This window comes from Sus scrofa, chromosome X (assembly GCF_054392235.1).
Source record: "Sus scrofa isolate SSC_HxYL_T2T_F1_AM1 chromosome X, Sscrofa_HxYL_maternal_Yorkshire_Landrace_v2.0, whole genome shotgun sequence".
In the NCBI taxonomy this organism is placed as follows: Eukaryota; Metazoa; Chordata; class Mammalia; order Artiodactyla; family Suidae; genus Sus; species Sus scrofa.
In genome coordinates, this window is record NC_139401.1 from 20,410,229 (window position 1) to 20,427,195 (window position 16,967).

The window sequence follows — 16,967 nt, forward strand, 5'->3', positions numbered from 1 at the left end:
AAGTCCCTGCTCAGCTTCAGTACCTGTCCTCTTCTGGTCTGGGGGGATCCCCTCCTCTGTAAACCTTCTAATGTGCCTTTGATTTGTATGTTCTCTGACTCAAAATCATGTCATGTTCAATGGATACTCAATCAGTTTTAATCACTGATAATTGCATTATTTCAAAATAGATTTTTCTGAAAATAGTTCATCATATTTTTTGGTATCTTGTGAGTGATTAACAGTATATTTTAAATTAATTTTGCATGGTGTCTGATTTTATAGTACACCTTTCCAACTAGCTTTATAACTTCTATTAACATTTTCATGATGAAATCATGATAAATTTACAAGATAATGAACAAATTAACAAATAGTGTGGTACTATAAATATTATATAAACTGCCATAACTGCAAAGAGTCAATGGGTGTTATTCTAATCAATTCTCTGGAAGGGAGCCTATGAAATGTGAAGGGAGCGTATGAAATGTGATTATACATTGAACTCTGGTGACTCATCAGAGTAAAGGACATTTGTACAGAAGATGTGTGTCAATTGTGGGTCCTCCTTTTAGCAGTCAGAGGACCCTGGTAAAACAGTTTCTGACCTTCAGATTGTCATGTTTTATTTACAAGATCAGAATGTGGCATGCTTGGCTGATATTGCTTCAGGGACTCTGGGATCTGAACACATGAAGACGTAACACAAAGAATCTTTTCTTTTAACCCATGATCTTTGTATTCTCAGTAAGTTTGCCTGGTGCTCAAAGCCACTGCAATTTCTGCGGAATCTGTAAAACAAATTAACTCCTAGTTTAATTCAGCAAATAGGGAAAATGTATGTTTAACATGTAGTGATTCGAGTCAGATTAGAGTATTTATCTTTGAGGAAAAGCTCATAGTCATATTTCTTATTCTCTCATGTTGAAAGGCCCAGCATTTTACAGTCTAAATTCCCGAGTTTCCTTTAATATTCCTTATATATAATGTAAATAATTGATTTCAAGGATTTACAGAGCTAGTTAGAATACCTATTCCCTAAGTTCAACCAGTGTGCATTATTCTAATATTTCACAGGTCTTTTAAAAAACTCAACACATGATATGAAAATAAAGCTTTTTTTTACAACAGAAAATAAAATTTTCACCAAAGTATTTGTTAGCAGAAGTAATTGATCACAGGGTGATTTTTTTTAATCTCAGCCTTTTCAAGGAGCTACAGCTGTGATCATTCTTAAAAGCTTCTACCGTGAGCATGGTTACTTTAAATGGTCTGCTTGCTATGTTTAGCTACAAGATGCTTGACAAAGAACAGTGCACATGCTTGATAAACTCCTCATAAATTTATTATAAGGCAGTATCAATTTGTCAGCCCTTGAGTCATTATTTTTGGCATCAAGCTAAGATTCAAATGGAGGGTGAACATAAAGCCTCTGCAATTATTTTAAATGACTAATATATATGATAAGGAAGGGCTAATGAGAGTAAATAAGATACCATTTGCTGGCAGTATGATGGTTGCTATTATAAAACCAAGAGTGGTTAAAATTTAATGTTGATTAGGATCTGCTAAATCACAGGTGAGTGACATTAAAATACATCTACATGAAAAAACTACTGTCCCTCCATTTTTCCAGATATCATATATAGTTTACATAAAAATCCATCGTTTCTCATTTGAAGTTACTGTTAAAATTACATTCAAATAATTTTACTACCTTTGTGCTAGGTACCACTGAAGATATGATCTAATGTTTAGCAAACAGAATTTTAAATACGTGGCTGTGATCATATGTTCAGTGATCTAGGGAAGAGACTGAATTCCTATTAAAATTCACCTCCCATCTAGATGAGATTTGGTGGTTTCAATAAATCACTTCATAGATTATTGAGCTAATGTGGTCACAAATCATACATCATCCCCTTCTACTGGTCTCTGCCCTCTAGGATCTTAAATATAATTGGGAAGACAAGATATACAGACATGAAAAGTTAAATAATCATTCTAGACAGTGATATAAGAGCTATCACAAGGAAATGCCCGATTGAATGTCAAATGATGCCTCCTGTCTCTGAATCAGTGACATTTATTGCTGTATACAGAAGAGATCAAGCCAAGAAGAGCTCCAGGAGTTCAGAGGGGAGAAGAGGAATGTGGCCTGAAGTGCACAGAGACAGCAAAGAAGGCAAGGAGGGGAGATGGCCCTTTAGGAGTAGGTGGACTTTGCAAAGATGGAGAGAAAGGCCAAGTGTGTCCTGTAGCTCTATAGTTTGAACCCAGGTTCTCAATTATATTTCTCCTTATTTTATCTTTGGATTATTCCATCTGCTCCTGTGGAAGACTCTGCTTACTGCTTTCCTCTTAGTCCTGGGCTAGACTACATCTCCCAGTTATGTGTGGCCATGTGGCTGATTTCTAGCCAATGAAATGAGTGGAAATGTATTGGTAACTACTGTGCATAACAAATTACACAGAAACTTAGCTGCTTTGAACAACAGACATTTGTTATCTCATAGTTCCTGAGGGTCAGGCATTCAGGAGCATATCGATTTGGTGGTCTGGCTGCAGTCAAGGTGTGGATTGCGACTACAGTCATCTGAAGGCTTGCTTTTGGGCTGGTGGATCCACTTTCTAGCTGGCTCACTCACATGGCTGGGGGTGGGAGACCTATGGGCCTCTCTGTGGGATACTTGAATGCCCTCATAATATGGCAGCTACCTTCTCTCAGATAAGTGGTTTGAGAGACCAAAACTCAGCCTTGGAAGTCATACTCTCATTTCCACAGTATCTTCTTTGTTACACAGGTCAATCCTTCAGTATGGGAGGGGCCTATGCATGATCAGGCAGACTGGGAGGCAGGGGTTATCTTGAAGGTTGGCTACCAGGGGAAGAGAGAGCTACTGCTTTCATGCTTGTACACAAACAATTCCCATTTGATGCTTGAAGCTCCTTTCCCCTTCCTGGTGGCTGAACTGCAACGACCCTCAGGGCAACTTGGGATGTGCATGTCGAAGGTAGTAACGCCTCCACCAACATGGGTCCTGAATGACTATATGGAGGAGAGCTCCATGTTGGATCTGTTTACCTGCCAAGCACTAGTAAGGGAGTCAGAAATCCAGTTGTACTGTATATGAGCCATTGTACCATTTCAGATCTATTTGGTTTAGCAGTTAGTCCACCCCAAGCAGCATTTAACTCCCATGCAGTGAATCATTTACAGTGTCTTTTACTGAAGCAAAGTCAAGCACAACAGAATGTTGAGGGAGTGAAGGACTATCTGTATTACATTCACTTGCCCTGTGGTGTTTTTTAAAAATTCTCAACAAGTATCAGTTCAGTGCCTACCATAGCTCAGGCCTTGTTCTAGCTGCAAGGGGCACAGCTCTAACAAGATAAAGTCCTTGCTTCGTGTCGCTCATGTTCTAATGGAGTATCTAGGGGATGCCTCTTGATGAATGCACCAAACAAGTTTGCCAATATTTTTAATCAGGGGTTTACAAACTATAAAGGCATTTGCTGAAGCTCCTGATTCTGTGGGGGCCTGATAGTTTCATGTTTCCCCTAATCATGCTCTACGTCAGTGCTGGTGATTCTCAAGCTTTTATGTGCACACAAGTCACCTGGGGATCTTGTTAAACTAGAAAATATGATGCAGTAGGCCTGGGGTGCTGCCTGAGACTCTGCATTTTTAACAGGCTCTCAGCTGTTGGGCCATGGATCACCTTTTGTGTGACAAGGTAACACTAAGTTACTGGATGTTAAAGACATCATATGTAAACAGGATTTCATGCTGTAAACCTAAAGCTAATACAACATTGTACATCAGCTATACCCCAATAAAAATTAAAAAAAAAAAAGAAAGGATTTCACGTTTAAGTAAGTGAGAAGATGTTGCCCTGGTTCCCAATGGCTTTCTAATTCCTGGTGCCAGTGCTATCAGAAGCCTAACAGTGCTTTCTACCATACATCCTTGAGATAATCCTCTATCTTTTTGAGAAAATTCCTGTCATTTGTGGCCCCCCATAAACCTTGAGTAAAGGCCAAAAGACTCAGGCACAGGGAATGGAGGAGAAATTCAGGAACATTGCAGAGCTAGGGACAAAATTAAGAGCAATCAAGCTGCAAGAGGAACATGAGGCAGATGCCCCAATAGCCTGAATTATCACACACCCTCTTGCCCTCTCTCAGCCTCAGTTTCCTCACTGATAACGTAGGATTTGCTATGAGAATCCAATGGGATGATGTGCTGGGATTTCCCAACACTGATAGTCTAGAAATGGCTAGTCATAGTTTTCTTCTGTGAAATATTACCTGTGTCCTAAGGTTTGGGAGAATAAAGTGGGACAGTGACCAAAAACAATTAGCAATTTGCCAGCCCTCAACGAATGTTAGCTATGGGGAACTCAGCTGGATTTAAGATAAGAATTAAATGTTTTTTTCTCCCAGACGAAGAAGAGGAGAGGTCATTGATAGAGGCTGCAGGGAGCAGTGGGGATAATGGAAGGAACAAGGTCATCCACATCTTATCTGAATGCTGGCATCTTGAATGCACTCCAACCACAATTGTTCCTGAAGGAATATTGCACCTCGACTAAACAGTACTTGCTTACCAAGAGGAAAACAATTATTTTTAAGACATAAATGTTCACTCTCTCACAAGATAAAGTATGTCAATCTACTACATTTCAAGTGTCCAGGTAAAGACTGTAATTCTCACTTATTAACTATTTTGCTTATGCGCCTAGAAGAAACAGCTCAATATAAAACATATTTAGTGAAGATTATTAGGTAATAATTTATCCACTATGGCTCAAACTCCCAGGCAAAGATTCAGTCTCAGTTTTCAAGTATTAACTTTATTTTTCACGCTTGTGTATCTTTGCATCCCCAATTCATCAGTTGAAGAGAGATAGGGGAAAAAAAAAGGACAAAAGGTGTTCTCAAGGATACATCCTGGTGGTGATGGAAATGGTTTGTGTCATGATTGCGGTGGAGGTAAAAGGACTGTACGTATTTATCAAAATTCATAGAATTGTACACATAAAAGGGGCAACTTTTACTATATGCAAATGAACCTTAACAAACCTGATTTAAACTAAAACTAAACCAAAAGAAAGAAAAAGAACACATCCTTGAACCACGAAGTCCGATGTAGAGAGCACATAAGCAGATTTAAAAACCTGATTTTACCACTGAATTAGGAAGGAAAACTTCCAGCGTTGTAATCCAAATTACCATAAAGGAAAATCTCCTAGGCCACCACAGTCCTTTGCACACTCAGCCCTGAGCAGCTAGGCAGATATCAAGGGAAGGCCCTCACTTAGAGCTGCCTTGACAAGACGGGAATATACCCCCACCTCCACCCCCTTAGCCACAGGGGCCATGGCAGCTCTGCTCAAATGCAATCCCAGGAAATATGCTATTTTATCTTATTATTATTATTTTTTGTCTTTTTAGGCCCGCACCCATGGCATATGGAGGTTCCCAGGTTAGGGGTCAAATCAGAGCTGTAGCCGCCAGCCTGTGCCACAGCAAAGCCAGATTGGAGCTACGTCTGCAACCTACACCACAGCTCATGGCAATGCTGGATCCTTAACCCACTGACTGAGGCCAGGGATTGAACCTGCGTCCTCATGGATGCTAATCAAATTCATTTCCACTGAGCCATGACGGAACTCCGAAATACGCTATTTTAAAACAGTACGATTTTCAAGACTCTTGATTGCGACTGACAGAAATTCAACAATAGTCCAGTACTTGCCTAGCTCATACCCTCATTTTATTCAGGGCTCTGCTCAAATGCCCCTTTGCCCGAAGGCCTCCCCTGTCAGCCCTATTCCAAATAATCTCCTCACTCTTCACTCTATCCGCTTGCTCTGAGATGATTTTTTTTTTTCTTTTTGGTAGCACTTGTTCCCCCACTAGACTGTAAGCTCCGTGAGGACAGAGGGCTTTATTTTTTATATTAACTCCCACAGCCTCAACCTTTGAGCAGTGCTTAGTATACAGTAGGTGCTCAGTAAATATTTGAAGAATAAAGTGAAGAGGAGAATTAATTTCTGAATCCAAACTGTATTAAAAGGGAGGAATCATGACACAAGGGAATGAGCCCTCAAGGCTGCCATTCCATCTGCGTCCCTTCATTCTCTCAATGATTCACAGTGGCCGCCTTTGGCAGCCAGCTTACCTTATCACAGCTCCACAGCCAGAGAAGAGAGGGGTTCTCAGCTCCAAGTCGCAGAGTCTGGGGAGTGTTCTGACTGGCCTGCCTCCCAGAGACGTCCAAAGGAGCCCGGACAAAGCCATGGTGCATTTCCCTTCTCCCTCTCTATGGATTTTGGGGATGCTGTCCCCGTTTTAATTGTGAGGCTTTAGGGCTCTATAGAAGATGCTGTTAGAGCTCAGCCTCTTATCCTCCCAGGTCCCCTCAGCATTTCTGAGCACACCTGCTCCCCGAGTGCATTCGCTTTCAAAAGCAGCACCTCCATCTTCTTCCTGGAGGACTGCCCGGGCTGCTGGCATCTGCTTTGCCCGTGACAAGAGAGCTGGAGGTGCCCCCTGGAGTAGCCCCTGACCAACGACCGACAGAACAAGGGAGCAACTCCAGTCCCTCTGCTCCCAATGGGGACAACTCTGATGTGTGACCTTCAACTGTCCCCAGAGCTCCTTCAGGACCAAGGCCAAATTATCCTCTGTGGGCTTGCTGGCTGCTGCACCCTCACTCGGCCTCCCTCCTGCCCAGGCCCCTTCCCACTCACCTACTTGGGAATGTCTGCTAATAAGTCACTTTCACGTGAATTCTCATCTCACAGTCTACACCTGGGAAACCCAACCTACAACGAGCTCTGTCTGCGCCTTTAGCTCTCCACTGATTTGCCCTAAGTATTTTTGAGAGAAAAATCTTTTCACAGATTTCTGACTCCTTCTGCACATGTGCATTACAGAAATGTTTACTTACTTGCCTTTAATATGTTCCTATCCTTAGAGTTCTTTCCCATTTTCCCTGTTTTAAATTGGGATCCTTTCACTGCTTCTCAGATGTGCTAATTTTCCCACTTTGCTTATGGCTGATGGCTTATCTCACCACTCTAACTCAACATGTTAAAGAAACATTCCTTGTATTTTCCTCTCTTATTTTCCACACTTTCTTCTATACTAGGTTCTTGCTCAAGATACCTCAAGGTCATGTTTGACTTCACCTTAGTTTAACAGTCAATCATTATTAATCATACCACTTTTTCCCAGATTACAGCTGTGAAACAGAAATGTAAAAGAGGGAATGCAATGAAACTGTCAGAACAAAGCAGCAGTCATCTTTACTTCTTAACTATTTTCTAAAACATTATTTAATTCAGTTCAATTGACCAAAACTTTTAGTAATCATTATCACATAAATATATATATATATCTCCATTGTGGAAAATAATAAAACAAGTCCTGAGTATCTACGATTGATACTCAATTGAGATAAACATTAAAAACAGAGGGTTCAAGTTTCAAATAGCAGCATATGAGAAAATACGGGGAAAAAATGTAAGATGTGACACAAGCATTTTTGACAATTCGAAACACCGGGTTAACCATTACTCTTTGCTTAGACAGATAAGGGAGAAGTTTAGCAAATATTTACCTACAAGTTTTCACAACATTTAAGCTAAACCTTTACTTCTATATGTTGTTATTATCAAGTTGAATTTCTAAGGTTGTTAACTGGAAAAGGGCAAAGAGCATTTCTATAGTATTGCAAGGTTTGTTCTAGTAACTCTAGAGACTGTTGACTTGTAACCTTGAGACTATGAATGTTTGTGACGGGAAACTGCATGTTAGAATGTTTGGGGTAGAAAATTCGGCTTGTTTGCTTAAGCTTATAAACTATGTTTGTCCTAGGAGGTTGATTTTACTCACCAACCCTTTGATAACTGATCTGCCATTTTTTTTAATTTTAATATATTTTTTTATTTTCCCACTGTACAGCAAGGGGGTCAGGTTATCCTTACATGTATACATTATGATCTGCCATTTTTGACCTAGCTGATCCAACTCTAAAAAACCCAACAAGTAAAAGAATGTACAGATTAATTTGGAATTAAAGACATTGCTAAAGGTGTTTCTTGGGAAAAGTAATTTTACCAACACAATAAATGACTAACAGAAAAACTCTAAAACATGACTATGGATCGCAGCACTCTGTAAAAGCCGCAAATCAGAAACTCTCCAAATAGTGCCTGATGATATTTGGATAAATATACTGTGGTACATTTACACAATAGAATACCATATAGAAACTAAAATGAACAAATTACAGTCAGACCCAACATAGTTGTGCTGGATCTCATAAACAAAATGTTGAATGAAAGAAGCCAGACACAAAAGAGAACTTATTGTGTGCTTCCATTCAATTTAAAGTAAAGGAATAAACAGGCAAAACCGATTTATAGTGTTGGCATAGTGCTTATGTTGGAGCAGTAATGCCCAAAAGGGGCGTAATGGTGGTGGTGGTGGTGGGAAATCCTACTGGGTAGCTGATGCTATTCTATTTCTTGAGTCATAGGTTTCTTTGAGTAGTTTTTTAAATACTACCCTTCAATAAACGTATTTTAAAAACCTTATGCAGGAGTTCCTATCGTAGCCCAGTGGGTTAAGAATCCAACTGCAGCAGCTCAGGTCTCTGTGGAGGTGTGGGTTCAATCCCTGACCCAGCACAGTGGGTTAAAGGATCTGGCATTGTTGCAGATGTGGCATGGGTTGCAGCTGCAGCTCAGAGTCAATTCTTGGCCTGGGAACTTCCATATGCCATGGGTGTGCCCATAAAACAAACAAACAAACAAACCAAAAAAACTCCATGCAATCTGTATTCTCTATTTTCAATGGCACTTTATCTATTTCCCAGAAGAATCTGATTAGTCTTTCAGATCCAGGAAGGACACTGAGAACACCGAGGTGAGAAACAGATTCTGCACTTAAAAGATCTCGAGGTATGATGAAGGAAGCCCTGACATAGGGTTAGATGTAAGCAGAGGTTCCTCCAGTGGTACAGAGGTGAATTCCTTTCTCAGTCTAGAGATGAGAGGGATCATGGCAGGTTTCCAGTAAGAGGTGAGACTTGAGCCATTTCTGAAAGATTGTATAAGCATTAGCCAGAAAGAGAAGAGGGCAAAGGGAGCAAGGAATTCTCAACGGGCAAATCATAAGAGAACATACCCATAACTGGATGTGGCATGAGTGTAGCATACAAATAAGGTAGTAAAGAGGTAAGTAAGAGCCTGATCCATAAGAAAACTGTGCTCAAAAGCTAAGGGGGTTTGGACCTTACTCTCTGATCAATAGGAAGTCACTGAAAGGATTTAAGCAAGGGAATGCTGTGATTGTTGTGATCCTATTGGTATTTTTTTAGCTTTATTGAGGTATAATTGACGGCTACAACTGTAATATATTTAAAGTGTATAATATGATTTGATATACATATACATGTACACACTGTGGAAGAGTTCTCAAATCACATTAATCACCTCACCAATTAACTGGTTTTTTTTGGGGGGGTGAGAATTTGAGATTTGTCTCAGCAAATTTCAATATATGCTTCAAAGTTGCTAAGAGACTAGATCTTAAATGTTTTCTCTACACACACACAAAAAGATAATTATATGATATGATAGAGGTATTATTTAACGCTTTGGTGACGATCACATTGCAATATACAAATGTATCAAATCAACATGTCGTACACCTTAAAGTTACAAAATGTCATATGTAAATTATATATCAATTAAAAATTATACAATATAGTATTATGAACTATAGTTATGCTATACATTACTCAACTTTATTCATTTTATAGCTGAAAGTTTGTACCATTTTACCAAACTCTCCTCATTTTTCCCACCCCAGCTGTTTCTATGAGATTTTTTTCCCCTAGATTTCACATGTAAGTGACACAACACAGTTTTTGTCTTTGGCTTATTTCACTTAATAATGCCCTACAGTTTTATTCGTGTTGTTACAAATGGTAGGATTTCTTTCTTTTTTTAGGCTGAATAATATTCCACCCTATCTATCTATCTATCTATCATCTATCTATCTATCTATCTATCTTTCCTCTTCATATATATAGTTTTCTTTATCCATTCATCAGTTGATGTACAGTTAGGCTGTGTCCATACTTTGGTTATTACAAATAATGCTACAATAAACATGGGAGTACAGATATATCTTCAAGGTAAAGATTTAATTTCTTTTGGGTATATACCTGGAAATGGAATTGCCTCATCATACGGTAGTTCTAGGTTTAACTTCTTGAGGAATTTCCATAATGTTTTTCATGGTGGCTGCACCAATTAACATTCTTACCAACAGTGCACAAGGGTTCCCTTTTCTCCATAGCCTTGCAAGTACTTGTTATCTTTTGTCTTTTTGACGTCTGTCCTAACAGGTGTGAGATCATATCTCATTGTGGTTTTGATTTGCATGTTCCTGCTGATTAGTGGTGTTGAACATCTTTTAACATACCCGTTGGCTGTTTATATGTCTTCTTTTGAAAAAATGCCTATTTAGGTCATTTGACCATTTTTTAGTTTTTTTCACTTGCTTTTTTGGCTATTAAGTTGTATGAGTTACTTGTATATTGTGTGTATTAACTTCTTATTGGGTATGTGTTTTGCAAATATTTTTTTCCCATTCCATAAGTTGCCCTTTCATCTTGTTGATGGTTTCCTTCGCTGGGCAGAAGCTTTTTAGTTTGACGTAGTCCAACTTGTTATTTATTTATTTATTTTTTGCCTTTGGTGTCAAATCAAAAAAATCATTGCCAAGGATAATGTCAAAGAGCCTTTTCCTTCTTTTCTCTTATGAGTTTTATGGTTTCTAGTCATATGTTGAAGTCTGTAATCTGTTTGCTAATGTTTTGTGGAGGATTTTTACATCAATATTCATCAGGAATACTGATCTATAATTTTCTTTTCTTATGGTATCCTTGTCTGGTTTTTGGTATAGGAGTAATGCTGGCCTGGTAAAATGAGTTTGGTAGTGTTCCATTCTCTTTAATTTCCTATTAGTATTTTTAAATGGTCATTTTGGTTGCTGTGGGAACCAGATAGGTTATCCTAAGTAGGTGGGTGAACCTAGTCAGTTACTACAATAACAACAATAGCAAACATTCAAACAAGAACAAAAACACAAGATATGGAATGTAACAGGGTGGTGAGGTGAGGCAGGGAAAGATTGGAACCAATTATTTAGAGTCTTCTATGATAGGAAAACATGGCTCCTGGTTCCTATCACAAATATTAGCAGTCCAAATAAGCCCACTGGTAGCCACCCAGGACCACAATGTTGCAACGATCGTTTTGCTTTGCCTTAAACCCATAATCATATACTCAAATATATCCATGGGAACTTTCATTGCACAATTCTCCCATAGATACATCCAAAAATCCTGACCATCCAAACTGTGAATAGTTTTAGTCATCTCTAGAGTCTTTAATTGTTTCAGGTTTCCAGGCCATGAGCCTGTGATTTAGTAAAGAGATACTCTAAGCACCTCAGGAACCAGCAGAAGCATGTCATCAAGTACTTGCCCACCATCTAGTTCAGTGGGTAAAGTGTCAACACACTAAGCCTGGGTTGTGAGTCTAGGAGGCTTGGAATCAGTTGAATTCTTTGTTCCAACAGTACTTAGCAAATTGTTATCTGTCAATGAATATCTAGGTGAAGATGATTCCTGCTTTAAATATGAGATGGGGAGCAGACTAGGGAACAGCTTCTTATCCAAAGGCCCTGATGGAATTTAGTTGGGTGCTCTCACAATAACATTTATCAAAGTTTTTTTTTTTTCTTACAGTGAAACAAAGTCTAACCCACAGGCTTTTAGCTAGGCACAATAAAACAAAACAAAGATTATGGCTTTGACATCCAAGGCAAATGATGTTTTGACTTGAATGCTTTTGCTTTCTTCTACTGACAAAAAGTTTGCTGAAAAGTTAGAGGGGAAGGAGGTATTCCCTAGGTGTTGAAATAGGAAAAATACAGCCCTTCTATGATGTTTTGTTCCTCCAAAACCCCAACACTCCATATGCTTTATAGACTGAGAACCTCTTCCAATTTTTAGTATACCACAATGCTAAAATCTGCATGGAGAAGTATGGCATGAATCAATGTCTTTTGGTTAGGAAGATCCCCATGAAGTCATTTTAAACCAATCTTTGGATGTTTCAATGTGCAGTATGCAGAATGAAAAAAAAATCCATACTTAGAAAAGTTTGATTTACAGCGTGGGATTTTAGAGCCAGATATTTATTAACAGATAACAACTTGCTAAGTTATGTTGGAAAAAAGAATTAGACTGATTCCAGTCCTTTTGGACTCACAGTCCAGGCTTGGTGGGTTGAAACTTCACCCACTGAAATAGAGAGTGGGGAAGTACTTATGGACATGACATGAGGTTGTTACCTTGTCCCATCCACTTCCCTGCACTGTGTGTCCAACTTAAACATGTATCAGCTCAAACTAAGATTTAGAACTTAAACTAACCCCATTTGGCTATATAACCCCAGTGTTAACTTATGTAACTAGAATTTCAGCATCTGGGCAATTGTGTTATCTTTCCCAAACTCATTTTCTGAATTAGTTCGTCCTTGCAAAATGGAATAATATTTAATATTTTTGAAGTCTTTTAAGAAGATGCTGAAGATTCAAAGTTGACATGTTATACAATACCTTAGTTGTAACACATTTTTTTCTTGATCCTTAAAAAGTTGAGACATCAATGATCCAAACTATATGAGCAGAATAGTGTCTCCTAGAGTATGCACTGGGAATAAAATATAGGATTGTACTACCTGGCCCATAGGTGGCACACAAATATAAAGTATCCCAGGCTTCCCAACACCCAAGTGAATGCAGCAATTTCATCACCAAATAAGCTCAGGCTCGCAGTTTCATAGATCCATGCAAAATAGTGATAGCTCTATTGTTTGCTGGTTGAGTTGGCGCATACCTACACATAAGCTAGGAAACAGGCTCACTTCAGGAGGAGTTAGGGTGGGGAAGTTTTGTTCTCTTCTTCTGATAGCCAGCCATGGTTTATCATCCCATTTTAACAAATATAGTTTTAAAAATGGAAGCAAGCCCAGTTTTCATAAGCAAATGGGGGGTATTTTTTCCCACCAGGATTAAGCGTGTGCAAAGATGGTGGTTCAAGGCAGAGGAAAACCGTAGGCAGAAAATGAGAGTGGAAGTGAGGGTGGAAGTTGCACTAGGATAGGGAAACTGTAGGAAGTGGAGGTATTTACAAGACTGAGGTTGAGGGGATCTGTTTCCTTAGACAACTTGCATATTTAATGTTTAGGATATTGCTATCTGTTAACTAACTCTATCTCTCTAGCTATGAGCTAGAGTCATTTTCTAGGAGCTGGGTACCTGCCTGAAGAAAGTGAAGCATAAGCTGGACCCTTTCTCCCATAAATGAAACCCAGACCTTTGGTGCCAGATGATCATTGAAGCCAAGGGTTATACTGGTAAGCAGTATCAGTCCTTGAGTCCTGAATTCCAATTCTTTTTTCAAAACAGATGCACTGTTTCTAAAAGTTATTTGCCCCAGCCTTACTGTTTGACCTAAATCAATCTTTTGGCTTTGGGGGATCTCAGCCATTCTCTTTGTCTATATAATAGACTTACTAGCTCATCTTGAAGAGCTTCAGACTGGATGAATAATTGCCCTGAAAAAACCAGAAGCAGTGACTCATCATTCTAAAAATCCATACTGCTTGGCATTTACAGCACTCCTACTCTGTATCATAGGAGATGAAAAAAGAATTTGCTGTTTGTGCCCTCCGAAGAATGAATATGCTTCCCATCCCTGGAAGAGGAAGTGCATCATCAATGGAGCAGATCATTTCAGACAAAACCTCTAGTCCTTTCAAGGACACTGGGAGCAGGAAGGATACATCACTACAGGCTTGAGGTCTTGGGCTCACGAGAATCTGTACCTTTGGGTAGGATGCCAGGGACCACTGTCTGGTGACAGTGCCATGATTAGGATCCATAGTTTTTACCTTCTTCTCCTCTACCATTGGCTTGTCCTCAGACTCTTCTCAGAGCCAATGAGATTAGTAGAATACAAAAAGCAAGAGAAAAGGCATAGAGATTAGAACGTGGACCTTAAAGTTATCCACTGGGGACACAATGCCCTAACCAGGAGGGTTATAAGGGCTTTTCCATACTTCGGTTGTGGTAGAGAAAGGTCAGTGGAGAAGAAGAAAAGAAATGGACAACAAATGGCCTTGGGTGGTAGAAACTGATGGGCTATGCAAAAAACCCTCTTTTCTCCCCCTCCCTACCCACCCCAGCTCCTGACTACACTACATTTCCCAGCCCCCTTTGTGATTAGGTGATGCCACATGACTGAGTCATGGCCAATACAATATGTGTAGAAAATCCACATCTGCCACTTCCAGGCTTGGGCCTTTTAAATCCTCCTGTGAAAGCAATTTCTCTTACTCTCTCCATCTTACCCACCCTACCATCTGCTGATTGAACTGATCTTCAGAGTAATCTTGGAAGCTTTATTTTGAAGATTTTGAGCCTTCTTCTGCCTGAGGTCACAAATACTGAGAGAAGAGAGCCCTCCAGCCCCAATCCCTGCACCAACTGTACTTTTTACGATCAAGAAATAAACTTCTACTTGATCCCCTTGCTGTACAGTGGGAAAATAAAAATAAAAAAAAGAAATAAACTTCTGTTTAAACCACCAAGATTATAGGGTTTATCTATCATAATAACTAGTTTACCTTAACTAGTAAAGATTTCGACCTAATAGAAGAAACATTTTTATATGGCTGGTGAAATTATTAATCTCATCCACTTGAAGACATGTTTAGATTTTTTTCCCTAGTTTTCCATTGTGATGACATAGTTTTTAAAGTCTTATGAATCCCCAGAAGGAAGGGATTTCAGACACGAGCTAGGCCCAAAGCCTAAGCACCTGGAGAATGGGCAGAGTTCCTTTGAGCACAGAAACATGCCAGAAAGCAAGACAAAAGGTGACCTCATTTCTCCCAATTACAGAGACGTAGGAAGAAAGGGTAGTAACTTTTAAAATTTTTTAAAAAGATGATTCCCATTTGAAATAGCCTATATTTAGAATGTTTGAAAAATGTATATTTTTAAAAAGTTTTAAAAGCCCTACATAATTAGAAACATATGATCTTGACTGATCTCCAAAATTAGGCCAATATTTAGCACTGAGGTTTTGTATTGAATTCCCAGGAATTTTTTGATATATAGTATATTTGTTTTTCTCACCATCGATTATAAGCTGGGTTCTGCCGCTCTTGAATTGTCAAATTCAGACACATCTGTCTATCCTGCTTCAGGGTGCCAGTATGTTGAAGCTAGCCTGTGAGAGCTATGTCAGAAGCTCCATGAGGCCTCTGCAACACCTTTGGAACTTCTCCAGGCCACCTAGATTAGTCTATCCATCCTCATCAGTTTTCCTGGTTTCTTGACCACTTTTTAATTTAATTTCTCAGTTCCTACTCTCTGCCTAGCCCTCTTAGGTCAATCATCTAATATTGTACATCTAGTATTTTACTGGCCTCCAGCATGATCCTAAAACAATGCTCAATTGTTAACCAATGTTCAACTGTCAAAGCCAGAACATGGGCTGGCCAGTGGGGGTATTTCCATGTGGTCACAACAGGGCATATGGCAGCAATGCTGTCACCACGAACTCAAAGAGCATGGTCAGACTATGCTAGAGGAGGCAAATTTCAGTGTAAAGGACACTAGTCATTTACAGATACACCCAAGCCTCAATTTTAGCTACTAACTTTATCCAACGGTTATCACCAGCCTTTTACAAAAGCTATTACAGAGGAGCAGAGCCATAATTTGAGTTTCCTGTGTTATGCCTTTCCATGGCTTACTGTAGCAGATGCTATGGGTGCCCTGCCCATATCTCCTTGGCATTAGTGCCGTTTATCGCTTACTATGAAAACCTGTGACTGTCTGCCTCCACTCTCGTTTTATGGTTGCAGAATATACTTAGTCTGAAGTGCTAAGGAGTTAATGGCCCCAGAATTAGCCTTCAACCAACAACTAAATGGGGGAAGTGGTAGATGAGTACCCCAGCTTCCTTAACCTTCAGATGGAATAACTCTGAGGCATGTTCTACACTGGTTCCTAGAATTTCCCTATAAGATCGAGTTCCAGTTGCCCATATTGGTGACTGGTTTGCTAACACAATATGAATTGGCTTTATTCTCTATCTCATTTCCCCACAACCCTACTGATGCTTCCTGGGGCTGTCTTCCAAATAAACCATTCACACCCAAATCCTTGTCTTAGGTCTGCTTAACAGAAGTAACTAAGCTAAGAAAGCTACTCTCCTCTGATTGTAAAACAAAGCAGAGAAACGATCTGCAAAAAATTAGCAAAAGAAGGAAGAAGCAATGAAAGAGGTCTACATATTCCATGGAACGAAACAGAGCTCCTTGACAGAGATTGTTTATTATTGTAGACTTGTGCTGTTCAGTATGGTAGCCATTAGCCTCATGTGGCCATCAAACACTGAAATGTGGCTAGAGCAACTGAGGAAATACATTTTAGATTTTACTTAATTTTAATTATTTAAATTTAAACAGCCACACATGGCTAGTGGCTACTGGAATAGACAATAAAGGTTATGGAACACTTTCATCATTTTGGAAAGTTCTATTGGACATCAGTGGTGTGAAGCAAGGCCAGGAATATTTTTTCTGTGCCAGGGAGTAAATATTTCAAACTGTGGGCCTTGGGACCTCTGATACAACTACTGAACTCTGCTGCTGTTAAGTGTGAAAATAGCTATAGAGAACATGTAAGTGAACAAGCATGGCTGTGTCCCAGTACAACTATGAACACTGAAATCTGGATTTCATATAAGTATTTTTTTTTAACAGCTGCACCTATGGCATATAGAAGTTCCTGGGCAAGGGGTCGAATCTGAGCTGCAG

The 16,967-nt window shown here is 39.4% G+C and overlaps 1 long non-coding RNA gene across 1 annotated transcript in view; it reads right to left on the reverse strand.

The window, feature by feature from the left end:
* Positions 1–6,731, reverse strand: part of LOC110257765 (uncharacterized) — a 151,606-nt gene extending 144,875 nt beyond the window's left edge. The window contains exon 1 of the long non-coding RNA XR_014835812.1: positions 6,167–6,731. This is a non-coding gene — a long non-coding RNA (uncharacterized LOC110257765). The remainder of the gene's footprint in view (positions 1–6,166) is intronic.
* Between the last annotated feature and the right edge of the window lie 10,236 nt (positions 6,732–16,967).